The sequence below is a fragment of the Miscanthus floridulus genome, chromosome 8 (assembly GCF_019320115.1).
Source record: "Miscanthus floridulus cultivar M001 chromosome 8, ASM1932011v1, whole genome shotgun sequence".
Taxonomy (NCBI): Eukaryota; Viridiplantae; Streptophyta; class Magnoliopsida; order Poales; family Poaceae; genus Miscanthus; species Miscanthus floridulus.
In genome coordinates, this window is record NC_089587.1 from 207824279 (window position 1) to 207849335 (window position 25057).

At 43.5% G+C, this 25057-nt stretch overlaps 1 pseudogene; it reads left to right on the top strand.

Moving 5' to 3' along the window:
* Window positions 1-2282: 2282 nt before the first annotated feature.
* Window positions 2283-11510, top strand: LOC136470553 (uncharacterized; annotated as a pseudogene).
* The last annotated feature ends 13547 nt before the right edge of the window (window positions 11511-25057 follow it).

The following is a 25057-nucleotide window of genomic DNA, read 5'->3' on the forward strand; positions in this document are numbered from 1 at the left end:
ATAAACAGATACTACAGCTGTACCCAGATGGAAGGCGACCCAAAAAAAAGAAATCAGAGCACAGTAATTACACACATAACAACGGAGAAAAGTTCTGGCACTACACTTACGCCAACGGCGGTCGAGCACAGCAGCATCTAAACTAGTGAACTGACTGACGTGCGTGCCTGGCTGAGCTCATCGGACAGCTATCGAGGAGGACCGAGACGGTAGACCCGGTCTGCATGCATGCATGCCCGTCGACCGTCGTCACGTCTCATACTATTACTATTCCACGGCAAACTGCCAAGCAGTAGATTTCACCGCAGGTCTGATACGCTTGTATGGTAACGCATGGCATGGCCGCTCGCTCCAGTTTCCAGTGTCCAGTCCCTGCCGTTCAACCGGGTCATCGCATGCCGTTTTCTGCGGGGTTTTGCCCGGTCTATCCAGGGAATATATTCGCGGACGATGGTGATTGACGTAGTGATGTTGGCACACTGGCTAGTAGTAGATCTTTGCATCGATGTGGCCGGCCGGTCACTGGAGTACGTCCAGTGGTAGGCGTAGAGCGTACTCGTCTGGTTTGGGGTAAAATGATGAATCGATGCATGCCTGACCTGGAGTTCACTCTGGAAATTCGAGGTCCGGGTCATTGTTTGTGATGATGATGATGGAAGGATCTGGGAATTCGGCAGGATAGCATATTTGGATTGTCTCTACATGGTAGGAAGAAAGGCATATGATGCAAGTAGAATTTTTGGGCCCAGGGAAGACCACGGGTAAACCAAAGTGTATGATCGATAATTCGATATCCTGAAAGGATAGTATAAAATAATTGAGCATGCGTAGCGTAAATAATGTCTAGAATGGTTGGTCACTAACATATCGGCTTCACAGATAATGTATATTTAAGTATGGTAATATCTTTAGTCCACTTACCAATTGTCCATCATTTCTCGGTCTCGTCTAACATAGCATCGGTTATATTTTGATGCCGCAAAATCATTTTTTTGGCGACTGTTGTTGCAAAGTCTTAATTTGCTGGTGATTTACCACTCGCAACTCACACGTCTGCGGACGTGTGGCTCGTCTTTCATCTTTTTTTAACTATTAATATAATATTATTCACCTTTTTCACAGCAGGTGTATGCAATAACCACTCATTTAACCTAAGTCAATACCCAATCAATTTTTTATACAATTTTTTTTTTTGCAAATCATAATACAGATGCAGACACACATACATGCATGCACACTCATTCCTATGGACATACGCACATAGTCTACCTCTATGAGGAGCTCACCCTCCCTCTATGAAAAGCTGCCAATGACTGAAACTGGCGAAGTCATTGAGCCTAACACTGAAAGAACAACACTGTTAAATCTCGGAATAAATATAGAAAAAAAAGTATGAGGATCCACATCAAGTTGATGATTTAAACTCGGGTGGACAGTACGATCATAAAGAATCCAACCAGCTGAGCTAATTGATTATGGACCATCAATTGTTTTGATTTGATTGAAATAATATTGAACCAGGACGCAAATTAAATCCGAACAAAATAGCTAACTCATTATCTTTGTCCCCATGTTCGGATGATCATCAAGTTGTATGTCCCCATGTCCTGTTCCAGTACACGAGTATATTTGCTATTTTTTTACTAAAAAGAGAGAATAAGAAATTAGAGACAAGAAGACGACATGATCCACAAAAACGACTTGTACAGCAAAATTCGGAGTTCAGTTGGCTTGGTCCTCCGCTCTAGCTCCCAGTGCGTGCATACGCGAATGGCAAACTCTTCCATGTGACAGTCTGGCACCTACTTCGATTTAGAATTTGACTCATGGCTTCGATTTAAAATTCTGAACTTTAGACGTCTGGTACTGTTGCTCATGCCATCTGTACTGCTCTCAGGGTCTCAGTGGGTGCACATGCAAAACGCAAAACGGCAAACTCATTGGACCGTTGACTGGTACAGATGCACCACGCGTCCAACAGATGTTGACCGGCACTACAACAAGTCAGAGTCAGCGGTCAACCAAACTACTATAAGAGTACTTCGCAAATGGGCCGGCATCTGAAATTTCAGCCCAACACAAAGCCCGTTATGGGGCTTTCGTTGGACCTCGGAGTAGTACAGACACGGCAATGCCCATGCACAGAAATACTTCCTGATGCTGAACCATCGGGATAACATTGATCTACATCAATTCATTGATTCGCAGCGCTCGGCAACGCTCCGCCCGGCACTTGCGCGTGGAGGGAGTAGTACTACTCTGCGTGGCTGCATGCAGATTGAATGCGCGTGAAGAAAGAAGGCGGCGTTAACTGCGCGGCCCTCCGAGAGAAGGCTTTCAAAAACCAAATACTCCCGCACAGTCTCCTCCCGGTGAGCGGATCGATGGCGGCACTTCACAAGGCGAGTCACTGCGCACCATGAGTTCGAGGTGAATGAGTCGGTGGCGATGCATTCGGTCAGCGCGCTCAAGAAAATGATCCGAGGACGGCTGCGCCGACAAAGTCATCCCGCTCCCCAACGTCACCTCCCACATCCTCGACAAGGTCATCGAGTACTGCAACAAGCACGCCGAGGATGGGCTCAAGATCTTCGACGCAGACTTCGTCAGTGTCGAGCTGGACACCCTCATCGACCTCATGCTGGTGAGCCCCCACCCCCTCCCCTCGATACCTTGGATCTGATTATACTTCCGCTTAAAGGTTAGTGGCAGATCGGTGTTTGGTTTTTGAAATATCGTCAGGCTAGGTTATGGATTTCTGTTGGAACTATCCCCCCCCTAGATTGTACTTGCTAAGATGCAGCGCAGCGGTGATTTCTTTTGCGATGTCTGTAGGCACAATTTACTATTGTGATGAAGCATTTGCTGCACATCTGGCGTTGATTTGTGATATTTCTTAATGTTTTTCCTTCACACCTGTTGTAACATCGTAGCTGAAACCTGGGAAGGTTTAAGATCAAATGGAAATAGTAATGCAATGTCTGTTTTAGGCTTGGAAGGAATATCTTAATTAAGTACTATGGAACTGGTAATAATTGACTCACTTGCAGCCTTAATGTACCATGGTACTGAGGTAGAAATTGATACCGTGTCTTCAAAATAATTTGCTTTCATGCTAAAGGTATCTGAAATGACACCTGTAGCTTTGCGAATGGATACAACTGTTATCTGATTCCACCATTGTTTATACATCCTTAGAGAAAAAAAGAATTACTTAACTAATTTACATGGCTTATGCTTGGCTATGGAGCCCTGGCATTGATTCATATAAATATTTGGCTGTTACAACTTACTAGCTGGTGATAGGATTATATTTTTGCTTGTAGCAGGAACCCGTAAACTGTGGGATCATAGTTGCTGTAGATTGTGATATTTTAGAAACCATATGTTTTTATCAGATCTGATGCTCAGATGCTAGCAAACAAGGAACTGATAAAATATTGCCCAGTTACATTTCGACTCCTGGTTGCATGAATGTATGCATCTATCTGCGCACCCCATCTATTTGCGATTGATTTCCATGTTGGGGATTATTTGACCTTTTTGATGTTTCATATTCACTGATCAAAATGCATACTTGAGGAAAATATCTGGCTACATGTTTCCCTTGGCAGGCTGCAAACTACTTGGACATCAAGGGGCTGCTGAACCTGACCCGCCAGACCATTACAGACATGGTCAAGGGGAAGATGCCTGAAGAGGTCCGCAAGGTCAAAATCCAGAAAAAGTTAAGCACCCCCTCCACGTCGGCCCTGGCCACCACAGTGTCCTCCTCTAAGCGAAAGCAGATGGACGCCGCATTCCATGCCTATGTGGCCCAGATGCAAGAAATTGCTGTTAGATTAATCTCCACCAGTTGGCCCAACGGCTAATTGGGCCCTTAATCCATACCCTGATCGGCGGCGCCCAGCCGTTCTCTTGGCTGATGGGCCCCCGTCGCGCAGCGCTATAAAGAGGAAGGTGGGGACCGGGGGCGCAAGGTACGAGGTTCACCGTAGCCACCAACGCCCCACCGAGGTTCCTAGCCCTAATCCGATCTGAAGGGAGCGTTGTAAGCGAAGGGAAGTCCACACCGCCTTCACCCTCGTCACTGGTCCACGCCTACGCTGCTGCTACCATCGACAACCTAGCGGATGCCTGCACGGCTTCGCCTACACCTCCACGTTGCTGCTACCTCGTCGGCGACGCCACGACCGCGACCGCCTCTCGATGAGGTACTTAACAAGGTACTGTCTAAGTCAAGTTCTACCCACTGATCTGCACCTAGAGGTACAAGTCTTAGCAATGGTATCAGAGACATGGTCCTAGTGTGTAGATCTAGACTTTGGGGGTAGAAATCATGAAGAAATTCAGAAGGAGGTGTTTCGAATTGGATTGAAACCCCAAATCCGAAACACTAACCCTAACCCTAACCCTAGAAAGTAAAGACGGAGAAGGAGAGGACCTACTCGGTTCTTCCCGCCACCGTCACCACCGTCGTCGCGCGGGCAGAACAAGCCGAGCCACCGCTCGACACTAGGTCGCCGGTGCGCGGGCCCATGGCGCTGACATAGGACCGCTCGACGGCGGTGTGCTCACCCACTGGGAGCGCACGCTCCGGCGAGGGGACCCGCGGTGGCGCCACACTCTTCTTCTCCGATGTCTGTTGCACTGAGGAGAAAGGGGAGGAGCTAGGGTTTAGGGAAGAGCCCCATTGCAACGCGTATGGGGGAATAGGGCACCGTTGCCCAGACCGCTCGACGGCGGTGCACTCAGTCTAGGGCGAGCGCCCGTGCCGTCGAGGGGACTGACGGCGGCGCCGTTCCGCTGCTCTCACTTTTTCGCCATGACGTGGAGAGGAGAGGGAGGGAGAAGAGAAATGACTTAGGGTTTAAGTTAACCGGCCGCGGCGGCGTTTTGATCTCGCGAGAAGCGCGGATGGCCGTCCGATGCGATCCAACGACCGGCGTCGCTCGGGCCAGAATCAGCCCATGCGGGCGAGCGAATTCCTGGCCTAGTCCTAGGTTACGCCCTAGGTGCGGTGGAGCGGGCGCACGCATCGTGTTGAGCCACGCGCGTGGACGCGAAACAGACTAGGCCGTGTACTGTTCTGACAGGCCATGCGAAATGAATAGTAAACACTGAGTTTTTTGTTTATTATTTTCAGAAGCAAATTTTGACAATTTTTTTGTCCAATTTCAATCTCTGTCCAAATTTGAACGAATGGGAATTTTTTTTTTCTGAGAGTAGATTAGTACAGTAAAATGCTTCTGAAAAGTAGATAAACAATTTTTTTATTTCATGTTTCCACTACAAAGTTTAATGCTAATTATCTTCTAATTAAATTTGAACCAACGGAAAATTTAATTTTAAGAGCAGTTACTTTTAGTAAATTATGATTATGTTTATCTTCTAATTAAATTGACACCAACGAAAAAATTTAAATTGGAGGAGTAGTCCGATTTATTTATGTTAAATTATAGTATTGTTGTTTTCTGACCAACGTTGATGATAACAATATTATAATGAGTTTAAGGTTGAAGTTTAAATCTTTGATAAATTTTATATCAACATGGTTAATTTTTCAGAGAGTAGATAAAGACCAAGAAATGCTCTTGAACTAATAGAATGTATTTTATTATCGTGTTTCGTTGCAATGATGTTGATTATCTTCTAATTAAATTCGAACCAATGGGAGCATTTAATTTTGAAGAGTAGTTTATGTCTTTCAAGTTAATTTATGAGTTTTATGCATTAATTTTATTTTCTGTCCAATGGTGATGTAGAATTGATACAGAAATATCTTATAAGTTTTATTTTTTAACCGACGACATCACTCGGCTGCATGCCAACGGGCTGCAATGCTGGGGTATGTGAATGAAAAGGTTTGAGTCAAGTCATTTTAGGATAATTTTTTCTTAGTTTACTAATTTTCTAATTAAATTAGAACCAATGGAAAGATTTAATTGAATAATGAAGTATAAGTGAATGTTTTAGTCATCATGACTAAATTTTTTGTTACAGTAATTTGTATATAGATTTATCCCGCATGGGAAGAAGTTTAGCATATTACTTATACTAGTCAATGCTGCATGGCGGGAGAAGTTTTGTGACGACTCATATGTTTTTGTATCCCACGTAGCGAGACAAGTTTGGGTAGCTCTTATGCTATTCTAGTATTAACCATGGTACAATAGAAATACACCGTAATGGTCAATACAAATCAAATGACAAGAAAATGATGCAAGCGTGACTTACAAAAGTATAGTTAATAAAAGATCTCGTTGAGTTCTTGAAGTGGAATAAGAAAAGTGTACTCCTATACGGATCAAGAAATAACTTTATTTGTATGGCATAATCATGTGATTGAAGTAAGTCATAAGTGTCTCCTCATTCACAGTTTTCTGAATAGTTCTCAAAATTATGGCAGTATAGTTCATGCCATATTTCGAGGGAGAGAATTATGAGATGAATTAAGAGTAAGAATTAAGATCAATTAAGAAACTACTCTTCATTAAGAGTGAGATAAAGATGTTGATGAATGTGTACTCTTCATTAAGAGTGAGATACAAATTTTGTAAGAAACTGAGTGAGATAAAGATTTTGATTAATGTGACCGTCGGTCATAACAATGATACCCTTAAGCAGAGAAACATCTAAATTCATGGATTTTTAAAGTTTTGAGAGGAAGATAGTGTAGCCACCATCAAAGATATTAAAGCGATGCTTAAAGCGTCATATAAGGTTTTAACAGATTGAATCAAAATAAGAAATTAAAAGATACACTATCTTTATAAAAGATGGGACGATCTGGAGGAGTACGGTATGTAGAGACCTATGACTTGAAGAGAAGCGGGACTACGTGCCCACTTTAGTGATTCAAAACAACGAATTTCTTGATACCTATTGATGTTGTATGACTTATACAACACATGTTGTTGGCTCTTCGAAAAGGTTGAATAATGTAAATAAGGATCTTATGATACAGGAGCCTGTAGAATCAATTGCCTCTTGACAATAAAGAGCAACAACAGCCCCACATGAAAGTGCCAGTAGCTAAGGCCCCAGAAGGTCTCAAAGAATTAGTAAACTAGTTTTCTGATGACTATGAAGTCTATGTTAGTTAAGAAATTCAAATAGTGGGTGATCCCACCTCATTTGAAGAAGCCATGAGAAGCGTTTATTCGTTTGAATGGCAAGAAGCTATGGAAGTTGAAATGAATTCGATGAATACCAACGATGTTTGGGACTTAGAAGAAATTCCTAATTGAGCCAAAATAGTAGGCTGTGAAAGGGTTTACAAGACAAAATGTGACTCCAAAGGGAATGTGAAAAGATATAAAGCATGACTTGTAGTAAAAGGCTTAACGTAAAGAGAATGAATAGATTACGATGAGAGTTTTCTCTCCAGTCTAATGCAAGGATTCTTTTAGAATCATAATATTATTATTGGCATATTACGATTTAGAGTTACATCAGATGGATGTAAAGACGACATTCCTCAACGAGGATTTGTATGAAAACGTTTACATGGCACAACCCAAAGTTTTATCGTGAAAGAAAAAGAACATATGGGATACCGCCTGTAGAAATCTATTTATGGGTTAAAACAAGTCTCTAGACAGTAGTATTTGAATTGATGAAACAATAAGAAAGTTTGGGTTTAAAAAAAATGAGAAGGACAATAGCGTTTATGCGAAGTTCAACAATGGAAAATTCTTTTTCCACATCCTGTGTATAGATGACATCCTACTCACTAGTAGTAATGTTAATCTGTCATTGGTGAAGAAGTCTTTATCCTCAAGTTTTAATGTGAATGATCTTGGTGAAGCCTCATTGATTCTAAGAATTAAAATTCACCGAGATAGATTAAAAGGGGTATTAGGACTATCGCAAAGACATACTTAGAAAAGATTCTAAAGAAATAAAGTATGCATACGAGTAAACCTACGCCTGCTCCTATAGTCAAGGGTAATAGATTTGAAAACTTTCCATGTTCTAGGAATCGATATGAGATCGATCGAATGAACATGGTTCCATATGCTTCAGCTGTTGGAAGCTTAATGAATGTACAAATAAGAACTTGTCCTGACGTAGCTTACGTATCCGGGATATTTTGGTAGAAGTTTAGTCCAGATATAGATCACTGGAATGGAGTTAAGAATGTCTTGCAATTTTTGCAAAGTATCATAGGCCTCATGTTGAGTAAAAAAGATCAAGTACTCTCAAATAGTTGTGGGTACTAATGTTAAGTTTTGGCAAGATATGTAGTGAAATCCACAGTAGTTGCTAACACTCGTAGTTAGAGTATTATTGTGGAAAAGCTCCAATAAAACAGTTGTGGTGTCATCAATGATGCATACCATAGTATAGCTTGTCATGAGACCTTAGAAACAGGCAAAAGTGGTTAAGAGAATATGTATCTAGATTTAACAATGGTAGTCAATAGCAATAACCATTTAAAGTAGTTAACTCATAAGACAACAGGTCAAGTGTGCTGCCGAACACATTGACATTAAGTTATATGTTGTAAAGGAGAAAATCCAGAATCATTTTAAAAAAAATTGAGCATATAAGTACCAAGCAAGTACTTGCAGATCCGCTTACCAAAGGCTAACCACCCAGTGCGTTCAGAGAACACATAGTCGACATGGGTTTACGGGAAAGCCTATGATTTCTGGATACTAAGGGCCTAGTTGAGAATCTATTTTAAAACAGAGAGGTGCATTGTCGCTGTTTAGTCTAATGGCAACTGACCGTGACGATGAGGCACGCTCTATGCACTGATCTACGATGGAATGGAAAAAAGATAAAGTAAGTTAAGTTTAAGTCATAACTTGAGATAAGGGGGAGAATGTTAGATTGATCTTCATCAGTTGGCCCAACGGCTAATTGTGCCCTTGATCCGCGCCCTGATCGGGGGCGCCCAACCGTTCTTCTGGCTAATGGGTCCCCGTCGCGCAGCGCTATGAAGAGGAAGGTGGGGCCGGGGGCAAGGTACGTGGTTCACCGTAGCCGTCAGCGCCTCACCGAGGTTTCTAGCCCTAGTCCGATCTAGAAGGGCGCGCTATAAGAGACGGGAAGTCCACACCGCCTTCACCGTCGCCACTGGTCTGTGCCTACGCTGCTGCTACCGTCGACAACCTAGCGGATGCCTGCACGGCTTCCCCTACACCTCCACGTCGCTGCTACCTCGTCAGCGGCGCCACGGCCGCGACCGCCTCTCGACGAGGTACTTAACAAGGTATTATCTAAGTCAAGTTCTATTCACTGATCTGCACCTAGAGGTAGTACGAGTCTTATCAACTGCCAAGGAGATGTTGACTGTTTTTGCTGTTCACGGTGAAGAATGCAGAAAGCATGGTCATCGTCCAGTACAACCACCACCGTTGGAGATAGTTAAATACCCAGGTCCATCACCCTGTGCTTATCCTGTCTTGGAATTGAAAGTGGAATTGGAGTTAGTTGTTAACTATGCATTCCACTTGATTTATTTTCCAATTACTTTACCGCTGTAGTTTCATTTGTTGCTTTGTTCCCTTCAAGTTCCATTTCCTGTAGCTTTTATTTCATTACTATTATTGCTATGATGTCATTTCTAGTTCTCCCTAAGGTAATTAATTGCCAATTTTGCTTGCTTCTAATATATATATTGCTTGCTGTCCCGTGCAGAACTTTTGGAAAGAGCATGGGGCTGGGATTCGATACTGCCATACTTTCCTGTGAGTTCTTGGTCCCTATACATGACTTACCTCCAGGGATATTATAAGCGCAATTCTCCTGAAATATTGGCACGTCAAGTGGAAGCCAATGCTGCCACTGGTCCCAATCTCAACGGAGATGATGGGAATGACCTGGCAACCCTATTCAACTCGGTATCTACCTGCCTCTGACTTTCTCCCTCTCTCCAAAACCTTTGTCGTCCCGCTTAGATTTTCCTATATTTAGCCTGATTTCCTAATTTAATAAATATTTGCACAAACTGTGAAATGCTAGTATCAAGTGTATCAGTATGGAGGTCCAACTTTTGAATACGCTGAAGCGCTGTGATAAAAAAATACAATGTTGATGAGATCAGCCTGAACGACAAACTCACCAACTGTGCCCATCAAATAACTAACGTGGAATATGCTGGATTTACGCCCATTGCAAACCATGGTTTCAAGTTTATTAACTTTATTGTGCCAATTGCAAACCATGGTTTCAAGTGTATCACGGCGGAGACTGGTCTGTTGTTCGAGTTGCTGATGTCTAAGACTGGAATGGTACCCGAAGTCATCTTCTGCTCCAGGATTCGGAAGTTTGCCTTCAGATTTATGACCTACAAAGGATCTAGATGTTTTGAAGCTGCTGCCACCATGATCGTACAAGCTTTGGCTATGCCAAACTGTTACCTACTTAATCTGTAGTTATATTTCTTTGATATTTGTATTTGAACTCCGGTTGTTTGCAAACTAATTTCTAGGCCATCACAAAGGAGGCCAAGTTGATGCGTGAGTTGTTGAAGAACAAGTGTGCGGAAAGTAATGGTCCATTTTCATGGAGCGTCTTTATCAGGGAGCGAACCTTTGACGCTATGTTCAGAATATGGAAGGAATGTTCTGCTGTGGAAGAGTCCACAGGGTATGATAAGCACAACAACACAATCCTTTTATTGCACAGACATTATTGTTTTCTCTCATTATATACAAGTTTTATCTGCAAAATCAGTTTTCTTTGCCGAGGAGCTAATGCATTGTTATGCACTATAACCAGGGGCAACACTGCTACTAAATTGATTTCTGACGAATCTGATGACAAAAATCCTTCTGAGAAGGAACTGGTTAATAAGGATAACCTGCTGCAAAGGAACAAGATAAACCAAAATACCAAGGTAGGGGCTTCTAATTGGCTGCTACCTCAAATAAGTAGGTACATTATGTTTCACTTGTGAACTCTTCTATGTTTCTGGAACTTCTTGCTAACACAGAGATGCCATGTCCATTCAGGCGTCAGTCATGCCTCTTAAAATCCAAAGCTGAGAACACAGTTTTTGACTGGACTGGAGGAAAGACTAAGCTCATTTCATTATTGTAGTACACTACAACTATAGCAAGGCCAGACAGTACATCCAGAAGAAGTGAAGTAGTTGAGCTTTCCGTTTCTATTTTGTCAGCCTATTCGCTTGGTCGTAAACGATCGTGGATTATAAGGCAGAACAATATTTTTCTCTCACACCAAACCAGTTAGCAATAATAATCCACGATCGTTTCAGCCGAAACGAACAGGCTGTGTGTTTGGAAGGAAACAGTGTTACATTTGAAAACTGCAGGCCAGCGTCACAGGAGCGAACAGCAAAGAGCTTTGAAAACAAGACAAAAAATGGCAAGAGACACGAGCAGCTAGCCCATCTTATCTCCATTGCTTCCACCGATGCAGTTCAGTGCTTTTCTTCAGACGACCTGAATGGAGTGGTCTTTGCATGGTGCAAGCCGTGATTGGCTCCACATGCTCTTACACAGCACACAGCACACTCTTCATCCCGGGAACAAACGTTATCCATGCGCACACAGCACACTCTTCGCATTGGCTCCACATGCTCTTACACACCAAAAAGAAATTTGTCCCGTTCGCTTGAACTTATCAGCAGTATTTTTTAGCGAAAAAACAACGTTTTTCTTTCGTAACAAATTAGCATCAGCATCAGACAAATTTTAGCGAGCCGAACATGAGCTTTCTCTTTTTTGCTCTAACATGCTTTCATTTAGGGCACCACCAATGGATGCTAACACTCTTAGTTTTAGTACAAATAAAGTGATCCACATAGAATAGGAAATGTTGAGACTACTACTCACACAATGTAAATTATCACCACTTAGTTTGCATAGAAACTTTTTTTTATCATTCATCACATTTATTTCCTCTACATCTTCTTTTTTAGCATGTACCATATTCTCTCTCCAAATCATATGTAGCTTCTGTAAGCCACTATGACAAATGTAGAGTATCTATTATTTTTATCTGATTCTACATGGCAGTTAGGGCTACTGGGAAAAAACAACGTTGGAGAAGGCAGGCCAAACACACGTACACAGATACACTTTTGGTGCCAACCTGTTCATCGTCTCCACTACTGATGAGGTCAGAAAAGGTTCAGGAGACGCACAAAAAAGAAAGATCACATCACAGGCACCAGGAATAATGCATTCATGATTCACGTTTAACTAGCAAGGTGGTCGCCTGGTCGGTTTGGGCAAATAGTACCGGTAGCTTATTATTACAACATTGTATTTTTATTAGGTGTTGTTTGGATTCGTTCATTGTGGAGAATTGGAATCTACTTGGTACCACAAATTATTTAGCTTGTAATTTGGCATTACACCATTTTTCATATGGTGGAAGATGAAAATTGATTTTATAGATCACTATGCTATGTTTTTGCTTTGCAACTTATAACACGCTCTTCAGCTCACTCCCCTACAATAAGAATACAACACATAAGTATCTCTCTCGCATGACCTACAATAATATATAAATATATTTCATATACAATAATATAAATTTAATTAATCTATATCTAAATTATGATTTTTAAAATGAATTCAATTCTAAGAATATAAACGGGGCCTTATTTGAAAATGATTTTTTATAAATGGTTTTAATTATTCATTTATTGTTTGATTGTATTGGTTTTCTCTCCGTGCACCCTGGTTGTAGCTGTCAATACGTACTCTATATAACTACCATTGATTAATTCATTGGCTTAGGGGTGTTTGAATCTAAGGGCAAAAGTTTAGTCTGTACATATTAGATATTCAGATGCTAACTATGAGAACTGAACATGAACACAGGAATAGACTCGTTAGCGAGATAAATCTATTAAGTCTAATTAATCCATAATTAGCACACGTTTACTGTAATACCACATTGTCAAATCATGAACTAATTAGACTTAATAGATTTATCTCATAAATTAGTCTCAATCTGTGTAATTAGTTTTTATAATTAATCTATATTTAATACTCTAAATTAGTGTCAAACATCCGATGTGACGGGGACTAAAGTTTAGGTGGTATTTAAATTCAGGAAGTAAAGTTTAGGGATGTCACATTAGGTGTCACAATGGGGTATGATATGGGAGTGTTCGGATACTAATAATAAAATAAATTACAGAAGTCCTCAGTAATCCGCGAGACGAATTTATTAAGCCTAATTAACCCGCCATTAGTAGCACATGTTTACTGTAGCACCACATTGTCAAATCATGGACTAATTAGGCTTAAAAATTTATCTCGCAAATTAGTCGCAATCTATGCAATTAGTTATTTTTAGTCTATATTTAATACTCCATGCATGTGTCAAATATCCGATGTAATAGAAAATAAACTTTAAGGGAAAGAACTAAACAAGGCCTTAGTTCTTGAACCAAACACCCCCTAATAAAGCTATTGTCGTCTCTCTCGTCTTCTTGTTTTCCCACTCCTATATGGCTCTACAATTTTTAGTTATGACAAATTTCTACAATACATTTTCCAACTTATGAAAATCAAACTATTATTCTATGTAAATTTTAGTTTATGTGAAATATTTAGGTATTCATTTATATCAAACTATAAAAAGGATAGATTCAGTGTCGGAGGCTCTCACATAAGTGGGGTTTGGGAAAGGAAAAAACCGAGACAAACCCTCCCCGCAAAATCTACGGAGAGGCTACTTCGAACCCACGACCTGATGACTCAGTGAGACAGCTCTCACCACTGCACCAGGTCTGCCCTTCTATATCAAACTATAAACTTTTCATAAATTTTATTCACAAATTTATTTACTAATTCTATTTTATGTAGACCGTTTATTTCTTTGGTTTAATCTAAACCGTTAGATTATCATAAAATCTAATAGTTTAGTCTTCTCCTTTTTCATATTAAGATTTTATATTAATTTAGGCCATTCGGCAAATGTGGTGGCTTCTTTTGAGCTATTGTAATAATAATATAAGAACATTGTTGTTGGGACACGGTTACAAACCGCGGAGGCTCCAAGGATCGCAGTGGCGCTAAGAACTGATGATTAATCATGACTCTGCGAGCATTGTGTAGGGAAAAAGACAGAACCTCCGCCTGGTTGGACACCATAAGCAAAGGTCCGAGAACTATGGCGAAGGCGCCTAAATAGGGCCGAAGGCGAAGGTTCGGGCGATACATGCGGAGGCTACAGGAGTCGGCGTGAAGGCTCGTGTGAAGGTCATTCCGGGAGGATGTTCCAGGAGACAGGGGCCTTCCCGCAGGGCGGCGGTGCCGGTGAAAGGTCCTTGTTTGGTTTTGGTAATTGAGTGACAACTTAGGTGGACTAATTGTGTTTATGTGAGATACACAGGTGATTAGTCCACAGGTACATGTGTGTGAGCAACATATGCCATGAAGATGAAAATGGCTTGGAGATGTTGCAAAGCTCATACATGTGATGATGAAGGAGCTTATTGCACATGAGACATGACATTGAGTCATGTGATCAAGGTGGAGAAGATCAAGACAAGACTTGGCTTGATGGACCAGTTGCAAGCGTGAAGGGCAAGTCAAAGGCTTTGGAGTGATGGACCGCGTGGCGGTGAAGCTTGAGCAAGACTTGGCGCCGATGGACGATGGCAACGGTGAAGAGCAAGTAGAGTCAAGATCGATGAACCAATATGATCATGTGATGATATGAAGTGGATCATATCATTGTTGATCGTGTTGGTGCATGTGTTGCATCGACATTGAAGGAGATAGAATGGAATGCGCAAGGCAAAGGTATAACCTAGGGCATTTCATTTCACCGGTCATAGGTATGTAGAGAAGTTTATGACCGAGTTTAGGATAGATGGCCGTACTATCAAGAGGGGCAAACTTGTTTGCATATCGGTCATCTAGTACCACTCGAGTGATCTAACTTTGCATTGTCGCTAGGATCGAGTGGCGTGGCAAGTTGAGTGGCTAACATCCTTTGGGAAATGATTGTGAAAATGCTAACACACATACATGGTGGTGTACACTTGGTGGTGTTGGCACATTTACAAAGGAGGTGGTGTTTGCAGGGGTGAGATGGGTTTGGGTCCCTCTCTCCCTCCCGCCGAGCTTATGAGGCGGGATTCGGTGCTTTCGGGAAAATGGAATGCCTATTTTCTATTGCGCCGGATGCAAATTCTTGTGGTTAGCACACTTGAGCAAGGGTGAAGAGAATGGAGAAGATGCTGGCGTCGGTCAACTGACCGGACGCTGGATCTGAATGCACCGGACGCTGGCAGGCTGCGTCCGATCGCACTGACGTGGAGTGTAGCAGTAGCTGGAATATGACCGGACGCTGACTGCGTCCGATCGCGTTCGACCGGACGCGTCCGGTCATGCTTGGGAGCTTACTGGAAACGACCGGACGCTGGGGGTTCAGCGTCCGGTCAGTTGAGTGCTGCTGCGTCCGGTCAGGTCAAGTGACCATTGGAATCGGGACACGTGGTCGTCTGCGAGCGACCGGACGCTGAGGTCCAGCGTCCGGTCAACACGACCGGAGCGTCCGGTCAGCCCGACCGTTGCCCAGTGAAGGGGTAACGGCTAGTTTAGCCCTTGGGGCTATAAATAGAAGTGGCCTTCGGCCATGGCTGGTGTGGAGCACCTTGGGGGACTTTGTGTCCATGCTTGAGAGTGCTTGGGAGCCCTCTATCTCACACATACTTGATAGCGATCATCCGATTGTGTGAGTGAGCGATTCTAGTGCGATTGCATCGTGAGGTTGCATCGAGTGGCACTAGGTGATCGAGTTGCAAGCCGGTGGTGCTTGTTACTCTTGGAGGTTGCCACCTCCTAGATGGCTTGGTGGTGGTTTCCGTCGAAGCACGCAAGAAGCTTGTGCGGCGCTCCGGAGAAGTGCTTGTGAGGGGCATTGTGCTCGCCCCGCGGGAGCCACGAAGAGCAACTCTAGTAAAGCGTGTTATTGAGCTACCCTCACTCAAGGGGTAGGTTCTTGCGGCGCCCGATGTGCGGGCTTAGCGGGTGATGCTAATTAGCCGCCAAACCACCAAGTGAGCGGTCGACACAACGGGGACTAGCGTGTTGGCAAACGCGTGAACCTCGGGAGAAAAATCATCGTGTCAACCTTATTCTTCCCGTTGGTTTGCATCCCCGTTACACAAGCTTGCAATTACTTTTATACATATTAAGCTTGTGTAGTTGCTCTTGTAATTAGATAGCTTGTGTAGCTTGCTAATTACCTTCTTGCTTGTGTAGCATAGAAGTAGCTCCCTTGCGTGGCTAATTTGGTTTTAGTAACCTTGTTAGTCACATTGCTTAGTTTGTGTAGCTAAGTATTTGCGCTCTCTAATTAGGCATTGGTTGCCTTGTTATTGAGCATTGCTAGTGAGCATCGTTAGCTTTGTGCTTTTGCTTACTAGCATGTGTAGGAGCTCCCTTGTCGCTTAAAGTACTAGTGGCCTAGGTTTGTGTAACCTTGCTCCTAGAATTGTTTAGGAGAGCTCTAGGTAGCCCGGCACCTTTGTTGCATAATTGTTATCTTTGCAAGGTGCTAGTGAACATATATAGTGAGGTATAGTCTTGGCTAGACCGATAGTTTTAATTCCGCATTTGTATCGGTTAGCCGACGCAATTAAGTTTTAGAAAAGACTATTCACCCCCCCTCTAGTCGCCATCTCGACCCTTCAGCCGGGCCGTGGGCCGCAAATGGACTCATGATAGCGGCCCATCAAGCAAAGGTAGTTGGAAAAGAAGGCACCCAAAGTACCCCTAGCGGCTTGTATTAGGAATATTCCGTGGATGTAATGTAACCGACGAGGGGTAGAATTGTAAAGAGTAGCCTTAGCAAGCAATGGCCTATAAAAGGGGGACCGAAAGTCTTTACAAGGGGGTGTGTGGTTAGATGAATTTATGAAACCCTATTTAGGCTTGGGCCCACCATCTGCTTCTCATACCTTCGCCCAGGGCATTCGACTGGGCGAAGGCCTTCCTTGTCCCACCTGCTGGAAATCCCTCTTTCCAATATTGGCGCCCACCGCATGTTGGCTGAGCAAAAACCGTGATGGCAAGAAAAAGAGCAGCCTCCACATAGGCACCTATGAATCCTACACCAAGGGGAAGACCCAGGCGTAGTGCCCATGATGCCTACGCTACCGCCATGGAAGACCAAGACATAGAGGAGCCAGACGACGAAGACCAGCCTTTGACACCTGAAGAACAACAAGCCCCAAATCTCACCCTAGAGCAAGAGCTTCAGCAGCTACAGGCGCAGCTACAAAGCACGCAGCAAGAAATGGATAGGGTTGCAGCAGCCTTCACCGCAAACCAATGGGCATTCCAAGCATCAGCCTAGGTAGCGGAGATTAGGAAGCAGCTAGCCGTCTTACAGGCCAAAATACAATGTATGTAGCCTCCGCAACCCCCTTCGAAGACACCCAACCAGCTTCACTCAGCAAGTCAAAGCCATCCCAACCCCCCGCTAGATATAATAGCTCAGCCAACCTTCAGCATGCCCTACACATTGCCACAAATCTATAGAACCATTGATTCCAAATCACAACTATCCGAAGGCATCTAGAACTCGCCTTGGCCCCCTCTTATAAACCCATTACTTTACCCAAATTCAATGGAAGATCAGACCCGCGCCAATTCATCATGAGCTTTGAGGCAGCAGTAGCTTCTGTCGGAGGAAATAAAGCGGTGCTAGCTAAATCTTTCGTCATCACAGCTAAAGGCGACGCACTAGCCTGGTATTTGATGCTGAAGTCAAGTTCTATGTATCATGGAAAGACCTTAGTGACAAGATCCTAGCAAATTTCAAGGGATTCACAAGTGAATTCTTGACTTCCATGGATCTATTCCAATGCAAGCAAAATCAAGGAGAAGCCTTAAAAGACTACTTCTAGAAATTCATGCAAATGAAGGCAAAAGCACTCAATGTCCCAGAAGATGTTGCTATCAAAGCAGCAATCAAGGGCCTTCGCATAGGACCCTTCGTAGCTCACCTAGCCAAGGAAAAGCCAAGGACCATCGAACAACTTTACAACAAATTTGAGAAGTATTACAGATCTGACAATGACCTTCACAGAAGGCTAGAAGAGCAAAACCAGAGCAAGCAGATCTAGGGCAACAACAGGAACACCCAGAGGGGCAGTAGAAGCCAAGGCCAGCCGTAGCCACAGCAAGAGCAAAGCCAGCAAGTCTTTAATATAGAACAGCAAGGAAGTAGCCAGTAAGGGCAGCAACTGGCGAAGGTAGTCCCAAACAGTGCGCCTCAGAAACAATCCGAGGGCAAGGGAAATGACCAAGATAGGAATTGGAATAGAAACCAAAACCAAAGGCAGTGAAGGCAATACCGCTTCTTTAATGGAGAAAATAAGGGGCACATCACCAGGGATTGTCTAGATGCTAAGGAGGCCCAAGAAAGGATCAAAAGTAGAGCAAATCCACAGCCTCCGCCACAACAACCCGTAAGAGAGGTAAACCATACCTTTGTAGCATCTTCTCAGCAGCAATACTACCCAATATACTCAAGCCTAAACTCCACCCAAATTCACCCATCCACTTTAGCGACCGCCTACTATCCAAATTTTCTACCCGCATGGCGACCAAGTACTCAGCAGCAGAGGCATACTAGCAACTAATGAACTAAAGCCAATCTCACCTACATAAACCCAAGGCCTCCGCAAATAACATTCATTGAGACCAACCAACAATCTCAAGTACACAATAGGCAGCTAGAGGCATTGCCTCCGCCTCCACCAATGTAGCTGGCAATGCCCAAAAGTGAACCCAACCCAGAAAACCAACTCAACCCTCACACACCACTACCCAACATCAGCATGATATTGCCTATAGCTAGAGGCTCCTCGATGGAATTCCAGACAAAGAAGCAGAAAAAGACCACCTCAGGTTGATCAACAACATAGCAGTCCAAGGCCCAGTGCGCTACTTAGATTGGTCGAAGATGCCAATCACCTTCTCAGAACAAGATCTACAACTGGAAAGCTACCCTCACACCGACACCATGGTGATCAAGGCTAACATTGTAGGATGGGAATTTAATAGGGTTCTTGTGGACTCTGGAAGCTCTACAGATATTCTCTTTGTCAATGCCTTCGACCAGGTGAAGTTAAGCAGGAGTCAGTTGCAGCGTTCGGACTCACCACTAATTGGTTTCAGAGGAAAGAGGATCGATGCACTAGGAAAAATTTCCTTGCCAGTCGCTTTCGAAGGTTAGGAAAACACAAGAACAAAATACATGACCTTCGACGTGGTAGATCTCTACTACCCTTATAATGCCATCTTCGGAAGAGGGTTTGCAAACAAGTTCAACACAACCATCCACATGGGCTATTTATGTATGAAAATGCTAGCTTGCATGAAACCATCACAGTCCACGACAGTTAGAAGGAGGTAAGAAACATAGAAAGAGTCATATACAAATCACAACACAATATCAATTCTGTCGAGGCAACCAGAAGCAACTCACCAGAACCTCTAGACATGCCGAAGGGCAAAACAGACCTAAAAGTTCAAGAAGAAACAAAGTCGATACCGTTGGACGATGCAATACCAGATAGAAAAGTAACCATCGGAGCCAACTTATCGAAGGAATAAGAAGCAGAACTCATACAAACTCTAGCCTAGAATAAAGATGTATCTGCCTAGTCAACCTCTAACCTAAAAGGAGTTAGCAGGGACATTATTGAGCACTCACTTGATGCAAATCCAAAAGTAAGGCCGAGAAAACAGTGTCAAAGGAAAATGTCTGAAGAAAGAATCCTGGCAGCGAAGGCAGAAGTCCAAAGATTGTTAGACGCCAACATTATTAGAGAGGTCAAGTACTCAGAATGGCTGGCAAACATAGTACTAGTGCCAAAGAAAAATGGGAAAAAGAGAATGTGCATAGACTTCACCAACCTAAATAAAGCTTGCAAGAAAGACCCGTTCCCGCTGCCAAGAATAGACACCTCTATCGACAAAGCTGCAGGATGCAAACACTTCTCACTTTTGGACTGTTTCTCAGGATACCATCAGATTGGGCTCAAAAAAGAAGATGAAGAGAAGACAAGCTTTAGTACTCTATTTGGAACATATTGCTACACAAGAATGCTAGAAGGGCTAAAAAACGTAGGCTCGACCTTCGCTAGGATGACGAAGGTAGCTCTTGGCCCCTAGTTGTAGAAGAACATCATAACATATGTTGATGATGTCATCATCATGAGCAAGAACGAAAGAGGACCATATTGGAAACCTTAAAGAAACCTTTGCCAATCTAAGAGAAACCGGGCTAAAACTCAACCTAGAAAAGTGTGTCTTCGGCGTAAGCAGAGGTAAAATGCTCAGGTACATCATAGGACCCAAAGGTATTAGGGCTAACCTAGACAAGACAAAGGCCATAATCTCAATGAGGAACCATCAACCAAAAAGGAAGTCCAAAAACTCACCGAAAGAATAGCAGCACTAAACAGATTCATCTCAAAGTCAGTGGAACGCAACCTCCCATTCTTCAAAGCTCTAAGGGGTAGAGACAAGGTGGAAAGGGGGCCAGATCAGTTGAAGGCCTTCCAACAGCTCAAAAACTATTCGGCTACCAGACTCTTGGTGACAGTACTAGACCCAGAGGCTCCATTACTATTATATGTTGCAGCCTTCGACCACACAGTTAGTGGGGTGCTAGTTCAAGAGAAAGAGGAAGGGTCGAAGGTCATTCAGTATCCTGTCTACTACATTTTAGAAGCCTATCAGGAGCAAAATTGAACTATACAGAGATAGAAAAAATAGCATATGTAGTGTTGATTTCTTTAAGAAAATTGAAGCACTACTTCCAGGCACATGAAATCATAGTACCCTCTTCATAACCACTTGGGGACATACTCAATAATAAAGAAGCCTATGGAAGAATAGGGAAATGGGCAATGGAACTATCCTAGTTTGAACTCAACTATGTATCAAGAACATCAATCAAATCACAAGCACTGGTAGATTTTATGGCAGATTGGACGCCTTCGGCGTATCAGCCATCACAACCCCAAGTTCAAACTTGGACACTTTACTCAGATGAGGCTTGGGGGCATCTGGGAGCCAGAGCCTCCACTGTATTGATAGGACCATCAGGCCTCTACACAAAATATGGAGCAAGTTTAGAATTCAAGGCAACAAATAATATAGCAGAATACGAAGGCCTTATACTAGGCCTCAACAAAGCGAAGGCACTCGGAGCAAAAACATTACTAGCAAAAACAGACTCCCAAGTCATAGCAGGACAAGTCGAGAAAGAATACATAGCACGGGAACTAGAACTAATCAAATACCTAGCCACAATAAGGGCTCTTGAGCGAAGATTCCAGGGATTCACCCTAAAATATATACCAAGAGTAGAGAATACAAAAGCAGATGATCTAGTGAAGACAGCAGCAAGCAACTTACCCATGCCAAGTGGAACCTTTTACCAAGTGCTGCAAGCGCTGGCAACATAAGTAACAGCAAAGGCATTCAAAACAATCTTAGTCACTAAGTTCAAAGACTAGATGCAATTGATTATAGATTGTCTGAATAACGTACATCACGCAGAAGGTGAGGCAAGCACAACAAGAATGATAGCAATAGCAAGAAGCTATACATTGATAAATGGAACACTATACAAGAAAGGGGTTGTTCAACCACTGCTCAAGTGCATACCTCAGAGCGAAGGCGGAAACCTTCTACAAGGAATCCACTCAAGCATATGTGGTTCACACATTGGTCCAATGGCGTTATCCGCGAAGGCCATCAGGTAGGGATTCTATTGGCCTACGCACATCAAAGACGCAGAAGAAATTGTCAAGACATGTTAGGCTTGTCAGAGCACCCCCCTCAACAGTAAAAACCTTTGGCTACTGTTCAACTCATCCCACCCATCTGGCCCTTACAAAGATGGGGCATGGACCTTGTTGGGCCGCTACCACCATCGCAAGGGGGAACAAGTTTACAGTAGTAGCCAAAGAATATTTTACAAGATGGATTGAGGCCAAGCCGCTTGCAACAACCACATCAGAGATAGTAAAAAAGTTCTTTTGGCAGAACATAATTTGTAGGTTCAGAGTGCCAAGAACCTTAACAGTTGACAATTGGAAACAATTCGACTTAGACAAATTTAGGGAATTTTGCAAAAGCATAGGCACCAAGATAGCCTTCGCCTCAGTCTACCACCCAAAATCTAACAGAGCGGTGGAAAGAGCTAATAGAGTAATATTCTCAGCAATATCGAGGACCTTATTCAACCTTCGCAAAGGCCAGTGGGTAGAAGAACTACCGAAGCTTGGTGGTCCCATAACACCACAGCCTTCAGAACAACATGCTTTACACCGTTCAAATGATTATACAGCAAAGAAGCAATGCTGCCCGAGGAAATCAAGCATCAGAGCCTCCGCGTCATAAAGCAAGTTCTGGCAGAAGATGAAGAATACTCCAAGGAGACAACCAAAGGCACAAGATTGGAAGTAGTGGAAAATAGCACAAAATACCAAGAGCAAACCAAAAAATGGAGAGATAGCCAGGTAGTCAGAAAGCTCATACATGACGGAGACCTAGTCCTAAGAAGGAAGCCCAATACGACCAATGCAGGAAAACTCCAACCAAAATGGGAAGGTCCGTACACGGCAAAGGCCGCCGGAGACCAGGGTCATTCTTCTTGATAGACAGTGAAGGTGAAACAACCACTTATACCTAGAACATCGATAGTTTGCATAGATTCTACATCTAAAATGTAAAAAGGTGCCCTCCACGGAACTATAAGCGAAGGTCACCCCACCTCTCCTAGTTTTTTCATATTTTCTTTACATTTCATGCAAAAGGGCCTACACTCTTTTCCTCACAAAGGGGGCTCCTAGCTGAGGTGAGGTTTTTAACAAGGCGGGACCCATGTCAAAACCTCTAAAAATATAAAGAGGAATTCCCCCACGAATACTATGAAAGGTGAAGGTCGAAAGTGGCTAGCAACGGAGCCACAACATTCGACAACAACATCACTACAAAGAGGACCTTCCACTGCTTTAGTTGAAGGCTCTAAAAGCTTGGAATGACCTCCATGGCTAAATTAGCCAGCAACCTTGACAAAGACATGTCCATATTCAGGCATCAAGGATTCATCAAAACGGCCAAAAAGGCCAAAAACCCAACAAAGACCTACCTTCGCCGTAGGCATCGGGCAAGAAAACACATGGCGAAGACCTATCCTTATCAGGCACCAGATGCCTACCAATAATTAATGGCTAAAGTACAATAGGAATAAAAATGAAAGATATACTAGGTACAAAGAAATATGTCGATTTTATTATTACTTCTAAACGCATCTAAGCAATAAACATCGGCCAACCACCAAGATTTATTAAATCGTACAAGTAGTAGGCTATAAAACCAAGCGCCTTACCCTAGCACTAGCCTCAGTCAGCGCATTATCATATCCCTACCCCCACAAGAGCACAGGGGAAGCCAAACCAACTAAGAGCCAGTACACTATAGATCAAAGCAAGTGAACCATGGAAGCCGAAGTTTCCTTAAAAACGAGAGAGCAAAAGGTAATGTGCGAAGACTCATAAATCCAACAGCTCACGAAGCTCGACAAAGGCCATGACGAGATTGTACACATCTTTCACCTGGTGTCGTACAACCTCCATGGGGCATTGTATGACCATAGTATGGTAGCAAGCAGTCAGTGTCAAAGGTTGTGGGAGGGTATCGCACGAAGGCTCGTAATATCCCCCTAGAATCGAAGACACCATCTGGTGCAACCTGGCATAAACCATGTTCGACAGGAGCGTAGCTGCTCCATCATAGCCAAAGGCAAAATCAAAACAATCCAGGCGCAAGCAGAGGTAATGTCCAAGAATTGCTTCTTCGACCTCCGTTGCTTGCTCAAATTGCACTGTGGCCTCTGGAGAAGCATCAAGAATACAGACTAGCACCTCCGATGAATGCTCAAATTGTGCTAAAGCCTTCGTAATGCTAGCAAGATCAAATACGAGCACTTCAACTTCTGCGCTGCGACATGCTAGAGCATCACCGTCAACATCAACTAGAGAAGAAAGAAGTAGAGGCAAGAGAGAGAAAGTAAGCCACAGAAAATGTAACCCTTCGGCCTAGCTGTAACTCATAATAAGAATCTTTTATAAAACAAGCGCACAGCTAAATAATCCATGAAAAGTTCATTAGAAAAATAGACATGGTTACAACAACAATGCATTAGAAGCGCAATAATACAAAAGCCTGAAGGCAATAATAGAGCAATGCACAAAAGGCGTTAAGCCTTCTAAGCAGTAGCTACAAAAGCGCGAAGGCTAGTCAAACAAATCAACATGAAACTAAGGTTGAGGCCCTCACTAGGCCAGCGACCTAGTACACTCTGCTTGTTCATCATCAATATTGTACTTCACGAAAGCACACATGTCACAAACAGAATGCCGGGGAAAGGCCTCCCGCCAATATTGCCATAGTTCACCACTAACATAAATCCCATCTTGATACATAGTCACAGGGGATTCACTCCCAATCTCACAAAGATGATGAATCAATAATGGAGATGAGTGGGAGGGCTTTGGCTAAGCTCACAAGATTGCAATGTCAATGCAAATGGCCAAGAGAGTGAGCTTGAGCCGGCCATAGGGCTTAAATAGAAGCCCCCACGAAATAGAGTCGTTGGCTCCACTGTCCACTAAAATTCAGGGTGACCGAATGCGTAGGTCCGACTGACTAGATGTAGCCATCCTAGCGTTCAGTCACGCGATCAATGCCATGTGCCCCCGCCTTCAAACCTCTATCACTGAACTCCAACGATCAAGTTCCCAAGCAGTTAATTACCGAACAGACGTGCCACAGTCCAAGACCGGACATGCCGGTGCTCACAACCGCCCGCGCGCCCAAGCCTTCGCCCTACGACTGGACGCGTAGCTCACCACCACTGTGCAGCGCTAGGTCAACTCTAGTAAGCATCCAGAGCCAAGTTTTCTTGACCGGACGCATCAGGTCACGCATGACCGGATGCGTCGGTGAGTCTGGTCACCTCTGCCTCACTCTGATGCTTGCGTCAGTGAACGTCATAGCCTGATCGGACGCAGGCCCTG